Source organism: Ceratotherium simum, chromosome 6, assembly GCF_057802395.1.
Source record: "Ceratotherium simum simum isolate JZ-2026a chromosome 6, ASM5780239v1, whole genome shotgun sequence".
In the NCBI taxonomy this organism is placed as follows: Eukaryota; Metazoa; Chordata; class Mammalia; order Perissodactyla; family Rhinocerotidae; genus Ceratotherium; species Ceratotherium simum.
In genome coordinates, this window is record NC_141905.1 from 34,147,524 (window position 1) to 34,166,342 (window position 18,819).

The window sequence follows — 18,819 nt, forward strand, 5'->3', positions numbered from 1 at the left end:
TATGAATATAATATTGTAAAATATTGCTCAGTCATCACGTGGAACTGTTGTGACTACTGTAGGGACCTCTGAAGCAAAGAATTAGAAGAAGAGAGAAAAGGAAATGGATACTCTGTACACCTGGGACGAAATACTGAATGCAAGAAAATATTGCATTTCTCTGAGAGACTGATTTGACAAGATCATTAATTTGTCTTTTCTCTTCCCTAAGCAGTTCCATTGCTCATACTCTCCACACTAGGAAGCAGTGTCCTTGCAACCCAGACAGAAACAAAACACACATCATGTCATTTAGAAACACTACCACCAACCCCCCTCCCCACCTCATCCCTTTTTTTTAAGACATTAAGGAAATGGGCAACACATGTTTAGAATCTCTTCTCTGAGGCCTCGATGTTGTTACTTAGGGATGTTTAAGCACACAGGAGTACTGTTCCATATAGCAAGGGGTGAAGGGCAGAGCATACAGGAGGAGCTTTAAATATCAAGTACTAATACTGGTATTTTAGATACTTTAAAAGAGAAAAATACTAAATTATAACTTTATTTTCCTCAGCACCCTCCATTTGACTCTCTTCCTCTCCGCAAAGTTTGATGTCTTAGAAATACCCGTCGTTTGGTGGAACAGTTGTTCTCAGTAGGCATTCAAATTAGAGAAATCAAATAAAGGATAAATTCCTTACACAATCAAATTGTGTATAAAATACACAATTAAAGAAAGGCCCCAGGGAGACTGGAGCTGAGAGTAGGGGAGGGGGTTAGACATATTGGCCTGGAAGGGGAGAGTGTAGGAAGGAGGAGACCCTAACTGGGTATCTAGAGGGGCCTGTGAGAAGGGAAGGGAAAGAAGGGGGAAAGGACTACGGGAGGTGGATGGAGATGGGGAAGGAAGGAGGAGGAAGCGAACAGGAGAAAGATAAATGGAGAGGGGTGTGGGAGAAAAGGCAATTAGGAATTTATGATGTTGTTTCAGAAATAGCAAGGGATTCAGCGTCACAGGAAAGGAGTGAGTGAAGGAAAGAGTAATAGTAGTTAGCAAAAGAGAGGTATTAGGGGGCCAGATGAAACAGGGCTTTATAACCATGGTGATTATGGTGATTACCCTGAATGATGTGGGATGCCACTGGAAGGTTTTGTTGAGAGGAGTGACTTGCATGTTAAATGATGATTTAGGCACTGTTTGGAGAATAGAATATAGGTGGACAAGGATGGACTGAGGAAGACTTTGGATTTCCCTGAGTCTGGAGTCCAGACATAATAGTGAGGATGAGAGTCTATGGTGGATCTGGAAGATTCCAGCACAGTTTTTTGGTGGTGTATAATAGCGATGTTGCCAGGATATAATCTATCAGCAGAGGAATTGAAAACCCATTTCTGTAAATTGAGCCTCCAACTCAGGGTGATATTTTCATTAATTTCTTTAATTAAGATCCTTATTGCTCACAATGAGGACAAAAACCAAACAACAAAAAGCCCTGCCAAGGGCCGGCCCCGTGGCTTAGCGGTTAAGCGCGTGCGCTCCGCTGCTGGCAGCCAGGGTTCGGATCCCAGGCGCGCACCGACGCACCGCTTCTCCGGCCATGCTGAGGCCGCGTCCCACATACAGCAACTAGAAGGATGTGCAGCTATGACATACAACTATCTACTGGGGCTTTGGGGGAAAAAAATAAATTAAATTAAATTAAAAAAAAAAAAAAGCCCTGCCAAGAGCCACACTTGAAAACACTTAAAGTACCAATCTGCTTATTATTGTCAAATAAGAGATTCTCTGGTTTGAGTTACATGTGGAACTAAAACCCAAAAGAAAAAAAGCCACTGGTGGTTAAAAATAAAGATGGGAGGTAAGGCAATTACAGGAACCAAGGTGAAGGTCCTGCCAGTTAATATTGGAAGAGAACTAATTTAAAAAGGCATTGGAACTTATTTCTATTTTACAAGGAGGGAAAATAACATACAGGCAGACAAGGCAGGCAGAGGGACCCAGATCACAGCAGCCTGCTAGCTTTGTGGTTCTCAGGCCTACTGTGTGGAGCTAAAGCTCTGTTATCTTGAGGGTTTTGGGAGGAGGTTGGAGAAGTCCCTCGAACATATGGAGGACTCCTTAGTAGAGGTATTAGTATGTTAATAAAAGTTTACCCAGAGTTTCCTGAGCACCCGACTCTTCCCAGTGCCCCCAAGGAGACTACCTGGAGAGTGGTTCCTGGATGTTATAAGAAAATGAAGAAATAGGAAACAAGTATGTGGATAATTTTATGCTCTCCACAGTTGTTATTATCATATAGACACATTCTAAAGGTATGTGTCATCTGTGGTGCAGTCTAGCATAGGAAGCCAAATGTGAGATGTCTTTTCTACTTGTATCAGAGGAAATGTAAAATAAAGTGATTCAGCTTGAAAATGTGTTGCTCAGTTTTAAGCAAGGTTTTCGTTATGCTACTTTGGAGCTCTAAAGGAAAGAGACCACTGTGGTGTGTCTTAGCATTTGTAGGCCAAGGAGAGTTGACAGTGTATTCAAATGTCTTTTGCCATGGTATGTTGGGTGTGTGTGTGTGTGTGTGTGTGTGTGTGAGAGATTGATCTTGATTGATTTGTTGATTTGACATATATTAACTTCTCCACATTGTTGGAAAAGAATTGCTAGTAACTTTCACATAAAGTTAGACACTTCTAAAACCTCAGCATGAAAATGTGCTACTCTCTTGAACAATATTGAAATATTAGAGCCAAAGGCAGCTCTTTGGAACAATAAATTCTTACTCAATAAGCAGGTCAGATGTTTACCTCTCATTTAATTCCTTCCTCTTTTCTCATTAGGAATTAGAAAATTCTGTGCTCTAAGCCTCCCAAGGGAAATCACTGATATTATTTTGAAGTTCGTGTGTTTTTGGACATTCCCTGCATTCATTATGAATCTCAGTTTGGATTTATTAAATGTTTACTATTTAGCATTTGAGCATCTTCAGAGAACTCCTCACCATCCTTGCCTTTCTAAGATTTGTGGCTAATTCAAATTAAGTTAGAGAATGTAAGCAACTGCATTGGCTTTACCTAAACTATACTGGTGTTGGATGCTAACAAGAGGGCATTAGGGAAACTTATTTTTGGTGTAGGGAGGTTCTGGCCTAGCGAACATGAGTAACGCCAGAAAAGATAATTGGGTTTGGAGTTAGGGGAGAGACAGTTGGGAAGAGTAGAAACCCTCAGCCAAATATTCTCCTATAGAGTAAAAACATGAGAAAAGTAAGAACTATAGAAAGTAAGGTGGACCAAATAATCCTAAATTACGCTGAACAGGGAAAGCAGCATAAAGAAACACAAGGAAGACAAAAGAGGATTGAATGACAAAAGACGTGAATGAGAGACACTTAGGATGATACCTTATTGGAAAGGTCAAGTGCTTAAATCTATACATTTCTTGAATTTCATGATATATAGTTGGTTTATTTACATTGTTTCAAACCTTTTTGAAGTTTCTGAAGCTAAAGGGTAGGGTGTGTTTGTGTTATCTTGCTAAAATTTGTTGACGAGATTAATTGTGTATTCCAAGTCTCATATTACTTGATTGTACAGAGAATGTATAGTTCTAACAAATAAATCACTTTGAAGTTTGTGTCAATTGGTAGAAAAGAATACTATTTTCATCCATTGCAAATGTCTTTGAGAGTAGGTTTAAGCATTACCTACTTTGAGTGGCTCACCCTGAATCTGTTTATCTACAACAAGAAGAAAAAAATGCATTGCAATATGAACTGCTAATACTTTCCTTAAAGGTTCTGTGACAAAGCTCAATAAGATTATTAGTATATTTAAAGGATATTCTAACAGATAGAAAATGGTAAATGTATGAAGAAATGGTATTATTTGCAACATACCTGATGCAAAGAGAATTCCAAAACTATAATTGGTGTGATAAATCCTTAATGAAGTTTTAAAATTTGTTTCAACCTTGAATTACAAATAATTCAAACAGTTATTTAGTTCTTACCTCAAATTATATTTCATTGTATTTTGAAATATATTTCAAATATATATTTTGAATTATATATTCAAAACGTGTTAAAATATGTTAAAAATATATTTTGAATTATCACAGAGATAACTTCAGGAAAAAACAGTTATTAAAGAATTTGACATTTCATTATGAATGCTTTAGGAGCTACACGTAAATTTCTATTTATTTATTTTTTATTTATTTATTTATTTTTTTTGTGAGGGAGATCAGCCCTGAGCTAACATCCGTGTTAATCCTCCTCTTTTTGCTGAGGAAGACTGGCTCTGAGCTAACATCTATTGCCAATCCTCCTCCTTTTGTTTTTCCCCCAAAGCCCCAGTAGATAGTAGTATGTCATAGTTGCACATCCTTCCAGTTGCTGTATGTGGGACGCGGCCTCAGCATGGCCGGAGAAGCGGTGCGTTGGTGTGCGTCCGGGATCCGAATCTGGGCCGCCAGTAGTGGAGCGCGCGCACTTAACCGCTAAGCCACGGGGCCGGCCCTACAGGTAAATTTCTAAAAACTCAATTTACATTATTGTTGAAGATTTCTTTACACAGAGTTTATCATATTCTAGATAATTGAGGCCATGCCATCATTCTGTGAGCAGAGCATGTTATTACTGATGGGTAAAGGTTAAGATGAAAGCCCGGCTTTTGGGATAAACCAGTCTCCTGACTCTGTTTTCTCATTCACAATGGTGAATAGTTTTAAATAGTTTAAATCAGTACCAGTCATGTAATTGTCCTTGTAGAAGAATAGGAAAACCTTGAAGAAGTGATTCTGTTCTGACCATGAGAAGGCATGCAGAAAAAGAAGGGGAATACAGAGACACCATCTTCCAGACTGGATCTGCCAGTGACTGCTATTGACGTAAACAAATCTTTTAAAGTTTCTGGATCTCAATTCTCACATCTGTTAATGAGAGTATTTGATCAGATGTTTTCTAAGAACCTTTCTGATTCCAAGATTCTATGTTGCTACAATTGACCTTAATTTCAGAGGATGGACATATGGACTTTATTTTTATAACTGCTCTGTTGAGGGAGAGAGCAGCATATTCTGTTATTGGCTTCCTTCTGAATTTCTAATAGTTGGCATTTCAAATATCATCATTGTATCTCATTAGAATGGTGAAATTGTACATGTTAGAGTTCTTCTTATGTTATTAAAGAAAACTTTGGGAGGCTCCTAATCAGCCATGGTTGTTGATACAGTTTCAAACCTCTAATCCATAGGGAATAAGGAAGCCCTATTTTACCAGCTCATGAAGCCTTAATGAGTAGGCATTGAAATTGCTATATATTACCCATGTATAAGAACATATATACTAATTGATCTAATTCCATTTCTTGTTTGTGATAGCCAACAATTTTGGTGTAATCCACGCTGTTGTAGGCAATATGAGTGAGTGGAGAAGTAATGAAGAGGAAGCAAATATTTGTTTACATAAGGGGAGTCATAAACTCAAGTATTCAAAAATTAATTTTTTCCCTCTACATTTTGATTTTGATCTGAATGGAAAAAATTAAACCTTAGCCACTTGGACATTCTCACAACTTTTCCCCAGGGTTCCAATTAATTCCTGGGAGTTTCCATAGTGCTCAGGGGTGAGAACCTCTGATCTCCCATTTTATCTGGCATTTGCTGAGACTCATTATCCTGTATAGTTTTTAACCCATGCAAGTTACTGCTGAATCGACACTTGTTCCTGTCCTCATCCTCACAGACCTATATCAGCTATGTCAAGACACCTTTTGGAAGATAGAATCATGTTCCTGGGCCACACTGAGGCACAGGAAATTCTATGGATTCTTGTAGGTCCACCTGAGGAGGCACAGAGCCCAGGCATGCTACCCCAAGATCTTGTTATTCCCCTATATTCTTCCTCAAGTCCATATAAGGTCTCTGCAACTGTTGTTTACCCATTTGGGTTTGACCTGGAGGAAATGGGGCCTGGGAGAGCACATATGCTAGATCCTTCCTGATCTCCACGGGCCTAGATTTTTTGACACAAAAGCCACTACTTTCTACTGTATATCACTTTTTGACACAAAAGCCACTAATTTCTACTGTGTATCACTTCCCTGAGGTGATAAGTATGGAATCAAAGCTAACTGGAGTTGGGGAAGAAAGAAAATATCAGAGGCAGTAAAAGGAAAAGAGAAAACAAAACACATTGGTTAATATTTCCAAAACATCATCCCACCAAACAATGAGAAACTCTCTATCTGTATGGAATTCATTTTCATGGGAGTGGTAAATTCCCTGGTTAAAGAGGCAGAGACTGCCATAAGTTAGGGAAGCTTTAAGAGAGATTTCTGCATTGCTTGGGTGGTTAGACACAATAGACTTTTAGTTGCTTCTGGCTCAAAATTCAGTGCTACTCAGTAAAAATATTACCTGAGAGAACTTTATCTTTCCTGGAATTTCCTGACAGCTCTTTGGCATCTTGTTCTGGGCTGAATTGTGTGCCCTCCCAAATTCGTATCCTGAAGCCCTAATCTCTAGTACTTCAGAATGTGACTGTATTTGAATTTAAGGCCTTTCAAGAGGTGATTAAGTTAAAATGAGGCTGTTAGAGTATGCTTGAATCCAACATGACTGGATGTGTCCTTGTATGAAGAGGAAATTTGGACACACAGGGACATCAGGAATGTGCACATCCAGAGGAAAGGTCATGTGGAGACAAAGAGAGAAGGCAGCCATCTGTAAGCTGAGGAAAGAGGCCTCAGAAGAAACCATATCTGCTGACACCTTGATCTTGAATTTTCAGCTCCCAGAACTGAGAAAATACACTTCTGTTGTTTAAGCCACTCAGTCTGTGGTATTTTTTTATGCAAACCTAGCAAACTAAGACACCTCTGTATAATGATCACATCAATACATTTTTCAGTTTTAGGCCTTATATCACATGACCCCCAGAACAAGGTCTTGCCAGAGTTAATGTTCAATATTACTGTTGAGTACGTTTTCCAGTTAGTAGCAATATCATTTCTATTATATGCTTGGGATTTTACTGTTTCTTTAAAACTTATTTGTACCTTTCATAGTTCTTCAGGAAACAGAAACCTGCCAAGACCCTAGGTTGTGTGAATTTGGCATTATAACAAATGGAAAATTAATTGAAATTCCTTACCAATTAACACTGAATACATCAGAACACTTTGCCCTAAGTAAATCTAAAGTGATAACATTTTGAGAAGGTTTAACTGCGTTTCAGTCCTACTTGCTGTAGATTTTTTCTAAGGAAGTACAATTTGAAGACTTGGAGAGTGTTGTGTGTAGTGATTGTTTACATCCACAGTAGTCGCCTAGTTAGTTAACATCAACTGACACATGGAATATGTTTTTGAAATACGTAGCTCACTCTTATCACTTTGTCATCCATGTACTTTCCCCCCAAATGATTGATACTTTGAGTTAGTTTGTTTCCTACTAAAGGAAATGTTTCTATTATAGTCTCTAATCCGAGGATCTAATCTTAAGGATACTGGCATTCCCGATAGGTTGGTATCAATAGAAAAAACATTGATGAATTCCTACAACTAAGATTAACAACCACAGAATAAATCAGCAAATCTTTATTTAATGTCTACCATGCAAGATACTATATGTGATATGCAGAGTGTAAGAGAGCCCTGGCCTCACAGAGTATAAGATCTAATTGGGAAGAGAAGATACAAAACATTAAAATATAATTATTACATAAGACTGTAAAAATGGTCATACCCAAATGCTCTGTGCTCATCCTTGTTTAGACATTAATTTTACAGTGCCACTTTCTCCATTTTTTGTATATAGGGTAGATATAGGCAATACCTATGAAATCAGCCTTATTAAACATTAATAATATGATCAGATAATGAGTTGGTCTAACTGAAGTTTGTTTTACTGATAGGAATAATATCTCCATAATGTTCTTATCTTGGAACTTGAAAATGAAGAAGGTATTTTTAAATAATGGCTTATTCTTTATTTAAATAAGCATCATTAACTGCTTAAATTAGACATATATAATTATTTATTCTCATTTATTTTAAACATTCTCTTCTGTATATCTCAAGCCTTGTTTTTCCCCCTGCAAATTTTATACTCAATTCTACTGAATCACCCTCTCATTACTGTGACTTCAAATTTTTTCTTTTTGTGTGAACATCTACAGACAAACTGAACTTTTTCTTCTATTTATGCTTTGGTGAGCTCCCACTTTTCATATGGGCTCTGCATGGTGGGAAGGGCTATTTATTTATATATTACTCATAATTCTTTATTGTTGTTTAGGAAAAGGATTATCTTTCCACCAGTGCTATCACGAAGACAATTCCTCTAAGAAGCAAGCTGATTTTTCCCTTCCCATTTCCATCACTTTAAAAGTCATATTCTTGACCATTCACACATAACTGGTAAAGGCAGCAGTGGTTTCTGTGTTTTTCCCTTTTAACCCACTGCCTTTCAGTGTGCTTATATACACAGACAATAATATGCTCAGAGAAGAAAGAAATCTCTGTTCTTGAAGACAGAAAATCTTCATTCAGAAGCCAGGCTAAAAATGTGTCTTGCAGGACTTGCATAGGGAGAGAGAGAAGTGGGATCATGTGGTCCAAAGAAGAAAACATAAGCTGTCTTCTGAGGACAGTGAGTAGATTAATTGCATGAAAGCAGAGAGTTTTAGAGAGAGTGTCAATATTTGTTGAAGGGAGAAAAAGAAGACATGGAAGAAGGATGGAGAGGGAGAGAGAGCAAAAGAGAGAAAGCAAGAAAGAACAACTATTTTAGAACCTGAGTAAAAACTGAGCCTGAATAGTCTCTGCTTTGTAGACAACGGGGAGCCTGGAAATGTTCTTGTTTTTATTGCACACTAATGATATGCAGAATACTATTCTAGACACTGAAGTGGTTTACCACAATAGTTTAAGATGTCACAGCATGAACTAGGATCATGCACTGATAACGTAATAGAGGGAGCACAATGCACCAGTTGAATAAAGATTGAACTGAGAAGATGTATTTTCTATAAAAGGACGTCTAAGATGATCCTGTGGCTTGAAACTATTTGTGTTCAGGAGGATTATATTATATTGCTTTTGATTTGAAGGGATGTCCATTTCATAGAGAAGAATCAAAGATTTTGTTTCAAACAGAGGTGGAAGGACCTAGTTGGCTTAGAAATGAAGACATGAAGTTAGGACAAAAAATCAATGTAACTGTGGGTGCTATTTAGTACTACCAATATCCTTGAAAAGAGCAAAGAAGAACATGATGAAAAGTAAAAATACAAATAGACCAAGAGAAGGTAATGTTTTAAAGGAAGGGGAATTCTTACAAATAAGATGAACTAATAAACAAATCTACAATTATATTTGGAGATTTCAAGACCTCACTCTCAACAATTGATAGAACATGTAGACCAAAACATCAGTAAGGATATAAATGACTTGATTGACACTATCATCCGATTTAATCCAACTAACTTTTATAGAACAGTCTATTCAAAAACTGTAGAATACAAATTATTTTCAAGTGTACACTGATTATTTACTGAGATAGGCCATCTTTGAGGCCATTAAACAAGTCTCAATACGTCTAAAAAGATTTGTGTCATACAGAGTATATATTTTCTGAACAGAGTGGAATTAAACTATAAATCAACAACAGAAAATTCTTTAGAAAGTCTCTAAATATTTGGAAACCAAAAAGCGCACTTTTAAATAACTTATGAGTCAAAGAATAAATATTAGAGTAGAAATCTATGAAATAAAAAACAGAAAAACAATGAAGAAAATCAATAAAATCAAGAGCTGATTCTTGGAGAAAATCAATAAAATTGATCAACTTTTAGACAGACTTATCAGGAGAGAGACATAAAAAGAGAGAGAGAGATGACAGACTTATCAGAACAGGGAAAGTGAAGGAAGAGGGAGAAGAAGAAAGAGAATGCAAATTACCAATATCAGAAATGAGAGACAGTACTACAGATTCTACAGATGGTAAGAGGATAATAAGGTAATATTATGAGCAGTTTTTTGTCAATGAATTTGACGACTGAGAATAAATGGGCAAAGTCCTTGGAAGACACAAACTATTAAAGCTCATTCAAGAAGAAATAGATAATTGGATAGTCTTCTATCTATTAAAGAAATTGAATTTGTAGTTAAAAATCTTCCCACAAAGAAAACTCCAGGCCCCAATGGCTTTACTGGAGAAGTCTACCAAACGTGTAAGAAAGAAATACTACCAATACTATATAAATTCTTCCAGAAAATCGAAGCATAGGAAATACTTCCCAACTCATTGGCTAAGACCAATATTATCCTGATATTAAAACCAAAGACATTAAAAAAAGAAATATATGGACTTATATCTCTTATGAACATAAATCATTCAAACATTTATTTTTAAAAATGTAGGCAAATCTAATCCAATAATGTCTAAAAAGGCTAATACATTATGACAAAATGGAATTTATTCCAAGAATACAAGTTTGGTTAACACAAAAAAATTCACTATAAGTTCACCATATTAATAAACTAAAAAAGAAAAACCATATGCTTATCTCAAGAGGTAAAAATATGACCAAATTCAACATCCATCCTTGATAAAAACTATCAGAAAACTAGGAATAGAAAGAAACTTCTTCAACTTGGTAAGAGGCATCTATGAAAAGCCTACAGCAATCTTCTTTAATGCTGAAAGACTGGATGATTTCCCTGTAAGATGAAAAACAAGGCAAGGATGTCTACTCTTACCACTTCTGTTCAACATTATACCAGAGGTTCTAGCCAGTGCAATAATGCAAGGAAAATAAGTACAAGACATCCAGATTGTAAAGAAACAAGTAAAACTTTGCAGGTGACATAATTATATATGTAGAAAATATGATAGAATCTATTAGTACTATATACTACAACTGAAGACTGAGTTTTACAAGGTTTCCAGATACGACACCAATATACAAAATTCAATTGTATTTGTATATACTGTCAAGAGAAGTTAGAACAGAATTAAAACCATTCACAGTTATATAGAAAAATATGAAATATAAATACTCACTTTTTTTTAATTAACCATTTTTTTTAATTGATGTTTTAATGGTTTCAACATTGTGAAATTTTGGGTTGTACATTTTTGTTCGCCCATCACCATATATATGACTCCCTTCACCCCTTGTGCCCACCCCCCACCCCCACTGCCCCTGGTAACCACAGTCCAGTTTTCTCTGTCCATGTGTTGGTTTATAATTTTTTTAAATAAAAAAAATCAACAAGACCTGTACACAGAACACTATATAATATTGCCAAGAGAAATTAAAGAAAACCTAAATAAATGGAGATACTCATTGGTTAGAAGACTTAATAGGGTTAAAATATTTGTTCTCCCGAGACCAATCTATAGATTTAATGCAATCCCAACCAAAGTCCCAGCAGGCATTTTTGTAGAAATTGAAAAACTCTTTCTAAAATTCATATGGAAATGTAAAGGATCTATAATAGTCAGAACAACTTTGAAAAGGAAGGACAAAATTGAAGGATTAACATTGCCTGATTTCAAGATTTATTATAAAACTACAGTAATCAAGACAGGGTAGTGTTAAAGGAAAGTTAGAAAAATGGATCATCAGAAGAGAATAGAGTACAAATAGTGTATTTGGACAGCTGATTTTCTACAAATTTACATAGACAGTTCAGTGGATAAAGGATGAACATTTCAAAAAATGGTGCTGAAACAGTTGGTTATCTATATATAAAAAAATGAACTTCGTATAGCAAATTATACACTTTAAATATGGACAGTTTATTCTATGCCAATTATACTTCAATAAAACTGTTAAGAAACAAGAGGAAAGTATGAGAAAGGAGAAAAAAGAACAGTAACAAAATGAAGAATGCCATTAATTAGCTATATCATGTGCTATATAATGACATTATATTACTTTCTCTAAGCCTGAGGTATATATGGCTTCTGCTCTAGTACAAAATCATGTATTCCAGATTACAGGTATAGAATTAGGTAAACAATGTTCCTAAATTCTAATGTTCATTTTGCAAGGTGCAAAAGTACAAGCAGTACCTGGCAAAATGAACAGCTTGGACTAGGGCATATCTTTTCACTGTTCAAATCAATTTAGATCACACATTTAAAATAAAACAAAGCCACTCCCCTCCTCCTGCAACACAAATATCAACAACTAAACAATGTGAATTCATACTCCCTGACAACTTCCTAACCATTTTAACATTCAATCTGAGGTAGAGTTTTCATAGTGAAAGTAAAGTACTGTATTCTAGGACTTTTTTATGTGTAGTATTCTTTTTTATCGTAGTTCTTCAATGTGATTTTGCAGTTCATTTCATAGACTGTTCAGCTCAAAATTGCCAGAGTTCTGAAAATTATCTAAGAGACATTGTTCATTGTTTCCAAGACTGAAGTTGCCCAGTCTCATGTTTGTTATTTTTGAATGTTTTCTAACTTGCTTCTGACATGATTACCTTCAGGCCGATGTGATAACCTAGCTGACTCAAGATTCACTCACTGCTGTTTCTCTAGCACTGTTGCAGAAAATAGTTTCCATTGTAGACCACTAAGATATGGGTCTTAGTTTAACAAGGATTTGAAATAGAGGTATCCTGGAATATTCTTCCATGCTGACACCAAATTTAAGCCTATAATCTTGGTTTGATTCCCACTATGTTGTTCAAAGTGGTTTAGAAAAGTGGCTGGTGTTTTCAAATAAATTTTGGAATGTGTTTTTATCATGATCCTGTTAGATTTCCCCTTAGGCCACGGCAGAGAAACATCGATTTGGTTAGAACCTGAGGTTCTTGTTTGTTGAGTAAAGAAATAACCATCTACCAAAGCTTTAACCCTTCTGGTATCATCTGTATATATATTTGCATCATAGTATATTCTCCAGTAATATTTTTTATTGTTTCTTTGATTTTTGAAGCTTGAGAGGAATATTCGGAATCAGTCCAATTTTCTCTGCCCTTAAATCTTTTGTAATACACTTTTCTTTCTGGTGATTAATTCCTACTGTTTCTTGCATCTCCCACTTCTATTGAGAGGCTGTGTGGTATGGTGTTAAGGACAGAGTCTCTGGAGTCAGACTGCTGGTGCTCAAATAGTTGCTCTGCCAGCTATGAGCTGTGTAATTCTCACCAAGTTACTAAACCTCTTTGTGCCTCAATTCTTTTTTTTTTTTTTTTGTGAGGAGATCAGCCCTGTGCTAACATCCGCCAATCCTCCTCTTTTTTTTGCTGAGGAAGACGGCCCTGGGCTAACATCTGTGCCCATCTTCCTCCACTTTATATGGGACGCCGCCACAGCATGGCTTGCCAAGCAGTGCGTCAGTGCGCGCCCGGGATCCGAACCAGCGAACCCCGGGCCGCCGCAGCGGAGCGCGCGCACTTAACCACTTGCGCCACCGGGCCGGCCCCTGTGCCTCAATTCTTTTATCTGTAAAATGGGGATAATAGAAGTACCTACCTCAAAAGTTGTTGGAAGAATTAAATGAATATGTAAAGCCCTTTTACTGGGGCCTGCTGGTTCACAGTAAGCATGAATAAATGTTGGGGAAGAACAGATCTGTTTTACTTATTAAAAACCGATCTTAGAACTACCCACACAAAGTATAGAGGAGCCAGAGTATATTGTGTATGTGATTGTATGTGTGTGTGTATACATACATATATGTATATATGTGTGTGCATGTATATATATGTGTGTGCGTGTATATATATATATACACAATCATGCATTGCTTAATGATGGGAATATGTTCTGAGAAATGTGTCATTAGGTGATTTCATCATGTGAGCATCATAGAGTGTACTTAAATAAACCTAGATGGTATAGTCTACTACACAACTAGGCTATATGGTACTAATCTTTTGGGACCACCATTATTGGTCTGTCATAGGTCAAAACATTGTCATGCAGCACATATATATTATATATATATATATGGAGAGAGAGAGAGAGAGAAAGAGGCATGCATAGACATACACATATGTGAAGTGTCAAGTATACATTCCTCTTCTACTCAAGGCAGTCCAGTTAATTTTTATTTGATTTCAAAACAAATGGAATTCTCAAAATGATCCAACAGAATAACAATATTTTTATTAGTTTCCTCATATCTTGATATTCTGGGATGTTAGTACATTACTTGAAGCACAAATTTTGATGAGTTTCTTCGATGTTTTTCTTTATCTCTTGTACTTTTTCTTTTTAGCTAATGTAATCATGAATTTAATGCATGGCCCTATCTCTAAGTTTCTGTCTCTGACATTTTATCTCTCAGTAATATAAGCTTTAGGGCCTGATATCAGTACACATCTATTTGTTAGTTCAGGATTTCATTTTGTAATAAGATTTTGCATCTGAGCTGAACTATTTTTTGCTGTTTCTGAACAATTCATTCTATTACTTCAGTATGATTTTATCTTCTGAATATGATACACTTGTGATACTGATGAGAATTATGAATCTTAAGCAAGAATGTGCCCACTCCACCACCATATGAAACACTACTTAACATTTTTTGTAATCAGTTCCATAGGCATTTCAAATCTCTCTTCTGATGCCACCTGCAGGTATTTTAGGTAGGTGATAGATTGAAAGGATAAGAACACATAGACATTAGAAGACTGAATTAAGTTCTTGGCTACATTTACCAAGAATTCAAAGTCTCATCGGAAGTGGAGTGGCCATGTGAACTGGAGCAGATGCATTGTTTCTCAGCGTAACTCCCTATGGCACTCATGGAGAGAAATACTTCACCAGATATGGAAAGCTGAGTTCTTGCTAGGCCACTTCTCTTTTTGGCATGGAACTTAAATCTGGAAGATTTTGCATTAAGAACATTTGTGCATCTGTTTAAGGAAATGCTTACAAATACTGAGTTCTTATTAGTAAAAAAAAAATCATTACTTATGTTCTGACATAGATAAAAGCAGAGCTGGTTTGCATATATCTCTGAAAAAAAATTTCTGTTTGCAGATTTTTCAAAATCACAAGGCCCATTTCCTTGGAATGGCAGTCTAAATAGTCACCTGAAACTCTACAATGAGTTGTGTTCTAAAAGAATCAATGGTTTATAGAGATAAAAACATCCTTTTAAATGAACCATTGGCCTGAGCCAGTCTGGCAATGCTTAGGATGTGATTAGAACCAAAGATTCATGATAGGTTCACAGAGTTTATACACACAGCTCTCTGAACAGTTTTAATTTATTGTTCATAGTAGTCCTTTCCAAATCCTTGAAAGCTACTTCAAAGAGGAGGTCTCAGGACAGTGTATTTTCATGTACTGGGAATGCAACTTTTTTAAAAAGGTTAATATGTTTCAATTTATGCCCATATTAAAATTCACAGAGAAGCTCATTGGGCATTTTTAAAGCTTATGATCATCAGAAGTATTGCAATTCCAAGCAGCTATGTAAAATGCTACTTGCTGGCATTTTTCCTGAAACTACTTCTTTGAAGTAGTTTTCCAGGGTTTGATAAACAAACCTGTAATCACTATATATATGAAATGTATGTAGTTACTGTATTCTGTGTATGGATATTTGTGTATATAATTTTTTTCTCAAGATTAATTTATTTGGGCAGTGTGTGTATACATATATATAATTGCTTTTCCTAGCATTCGTTTTTCCACACCCCACTACAATTTACATTTGACTAAAGATAAGTTTTGCTTTCTGATGTCAAAATTTTCTGTATATATACGTATATATAGAAAAAGATTATATATATAATATATAGTAAAAGCTTCTGTGTGTATATATAGAGAGAGATTAGATTAAATTTCTTCTGAGAGGGGGGTATTTTTGTTTCCTTTCTTAAATGCAGTGAATGAAATCTCAGGTTCTCCAGGTATACTTTGTGGATGGGCAATTTTTTCTAACAATTCCACCTAGGTATCTTGGAAGATTGAACATTAAAAAAATCACTGAGAGTTTTGTAGTTGAATCGACCTAAGCAGAGAGAAATCTGACCACGAAGAACACTTGAGATGATTAAGAGGCTGTTTTCTCATTCCAACTAGAATTAGTAATATTTTGTTCCCTATCACTATTTCTTTCGCCCAAAGGAATATGCCTAAAATTTCACTTGGTGATGGGATCATAGCAGGGAGTAACCTAGCAATTGGGAAAATAAGTTAGTTAGCCTTAGAGGGGTTCTCATATTTATTACATCATTACATATCAAGAGGTTTTTATGACATATTATTTAAATACATATTGCCAGCCTGGAGGTTTAAGCAGTGGATAGTCTATACTGAGACATTTTCAGCTTTTCTGTCTCCTTCTGACATGAGTTTTCCCCTATCAGAAAGGCTGGAAAGTGATGTAGTGGATAACATTTCTTTATTACAAAATGAAAGAAATCAGTTCTCGAAATACTGATGACATCTAAAAATGGTTAGAAAACTCACCAAATATTGCTGTTTGCACTTAAAGTTGAAGTGAAATTCACATAACTATTGGTTTTTCTGCTAAAAGGGTGATTTCCATTCTGATAAAATGATTTGCCTTGTTGTACCTGACATTTCAAAAATATTACTCACCTGTTAATTATCTTTAGGACATAGTTCAGAAGAGGCCATATTTTATATAAGTTAGAAAAACATATTATTATTGTCCTCCTCCCCTGTCCTTCTTTCATCCTATTTTCAGATGGGCTAGGTTATCTCCATTAGTTTTAAACTACACAAAAAGACTCCAGAATTTGCATTACATTGGTTCTCTTGAGAAATGGAAACTTCTGTTTCACACTATGAATTAGTCATGAATATTTAAAAAGGAATCTAGTTTTTAAGATCAGATAGGCCAATAACAATATTGAAGAAAAAATTCCATTTTTGCCTTCTTGCGTCTTTGCGTCTCAATATACTCAGGACAGCATCTCTCCTATCCTTGTGACAAATTCTGGGAATGACTTTCATTATAGATATAGAGCTATTCTCCAGCAACTTCTAGGTGGCTGGGTCAAGCTGTGCCTATTCCTACCTGTATCACAGAGGCTATTTGAGGAATAATAATAGATTCTACACATTGTGCTAGCAATGTGAACATTACCTATACTCTCATTTCATTTAACTTTATTTAAACCTCTCATCTCCCCTGGGAAGTAGGAATTTCTATTTCCATTTTAGAGGTGAGGGAGCTAAGGTCCAATTTTCAGTATAGAGAAAACGATGACTCCATTTTTCCCAGGAGAACACGTACCTCCTAGGAAGCAGAACCAAGATTTGCCAATCACAAAAAATCTTCAACTGCTTGTTTTATTCCTCAGCCACAGTGCCGGGGAAGCGGGAGTCAAACATGCATATACCTACATTCCCCTTTTGAGGAAGAACAGATGATGTGTCCAGCTTTACATAGCAATCTATTTAGCGGGCTTCTTTGGAAAGGAAAAGGAATCCCTTGAAATATCTCTAGCGTTTTTTCAATGACATTGAGGTATCAGAACATTTTGGGATAAGAAAGTAGTCAAATCCTTCACATACCATAGACCTTTCACTGGTTGTATATTTTCTAGTTAGTAAATAGCCAAATGTATTTCTTTGCCTCAGTTCAAAATAAAATCACTTCAATGAGGAAATCTCATATTGAAACTATGTATGTTAATAATAAATAAATTCTGAAAGGAATTTAAAATAATTTCCGAGGAGGCACAGAAGGAAATAGCAAATTTAAAAGTAGCATTTGCTATTTGTTGGCAATAGTAATAAGAACTTATTCTTTCCCTGTTGCTCTAACTCCCATTGTGCTTTGTCTCTTTGTGGTCCCTTGAAGTTCACAGGTGTAGATTATAGAATGCTACTCTTTCATAGCAGAGGCAAAATATGCCCTATGGGGCCCAATCCACCTGTTTTTGTATGTCTTACAACCTAAGAATAGTTTTTTATTTATTTTTAAATGGTTGAAAAAAATCTAAAAACGAATAATATTTTGTGACATACGAAAATTGTATGAAATTCGAAATTCAGTATCAATAAAGTTTTATTAGAATGCAGCCTGCATCCAAGTCCCTCTTACAACCTATTTCTAGAGCCACTGTTGATGAACCCTCACAGTCACATTCAACATGTGATTGTGCACATATACCCACATATGCACATGCACACGTGTACATGCATACTCACACGCACACCTCATAGTCCTTATTTAGGAAGGATGGTTTGAAAAGCTTTAAGGTTCTTTTGTCTACTTTCCCTCTTACAAATTTCCCTGAGCCTAAAACTCCTCAGCCTTGTCCTTTTATCCTCCGCAGCTTCACTGCTATCCTCTTTCCCTTATTTTTCAGTTTTAATTTCGGAAAGTTTTAAAACAACGGTAAAAACAAAGCCAGATCTGTAGGATTTTGCCTTCTCTGTGTACTTTCTATTGTGTTTGTGGGACTAGGTCATGAATATTGGAAATCTTCTGAAACCCCAGCTGCATCCAGATACTTGTCTGTTCAGTTTTTTCTCTCTCTTCCTTATAGTCTTGCTGCATTCTCCTTTATTGGTCTTCTGATTACCTTTTGATAACAGCGGTTACTGTCTTATTATCTAGTTGAGTCCACTTGTTATTTGTGATTTAGAAAATTATGAACTCCTCATTAAGAAGTAGAGTTTCATTCAATGTCATTAACATGTCAAAGAGCTTCAAGATGCCTAAATAGTCAATTTCTTTAAACTGCTCCCAGGACACTTAGGCCACTGGAAAACTGACCACAATATTTTAATATGATCTAATGCATACATCTTTAAATTTTCTTTTGTTTATGTTAATATTAATAGCAAGGACACTAACAAATAATTGGGATCTTTATTCC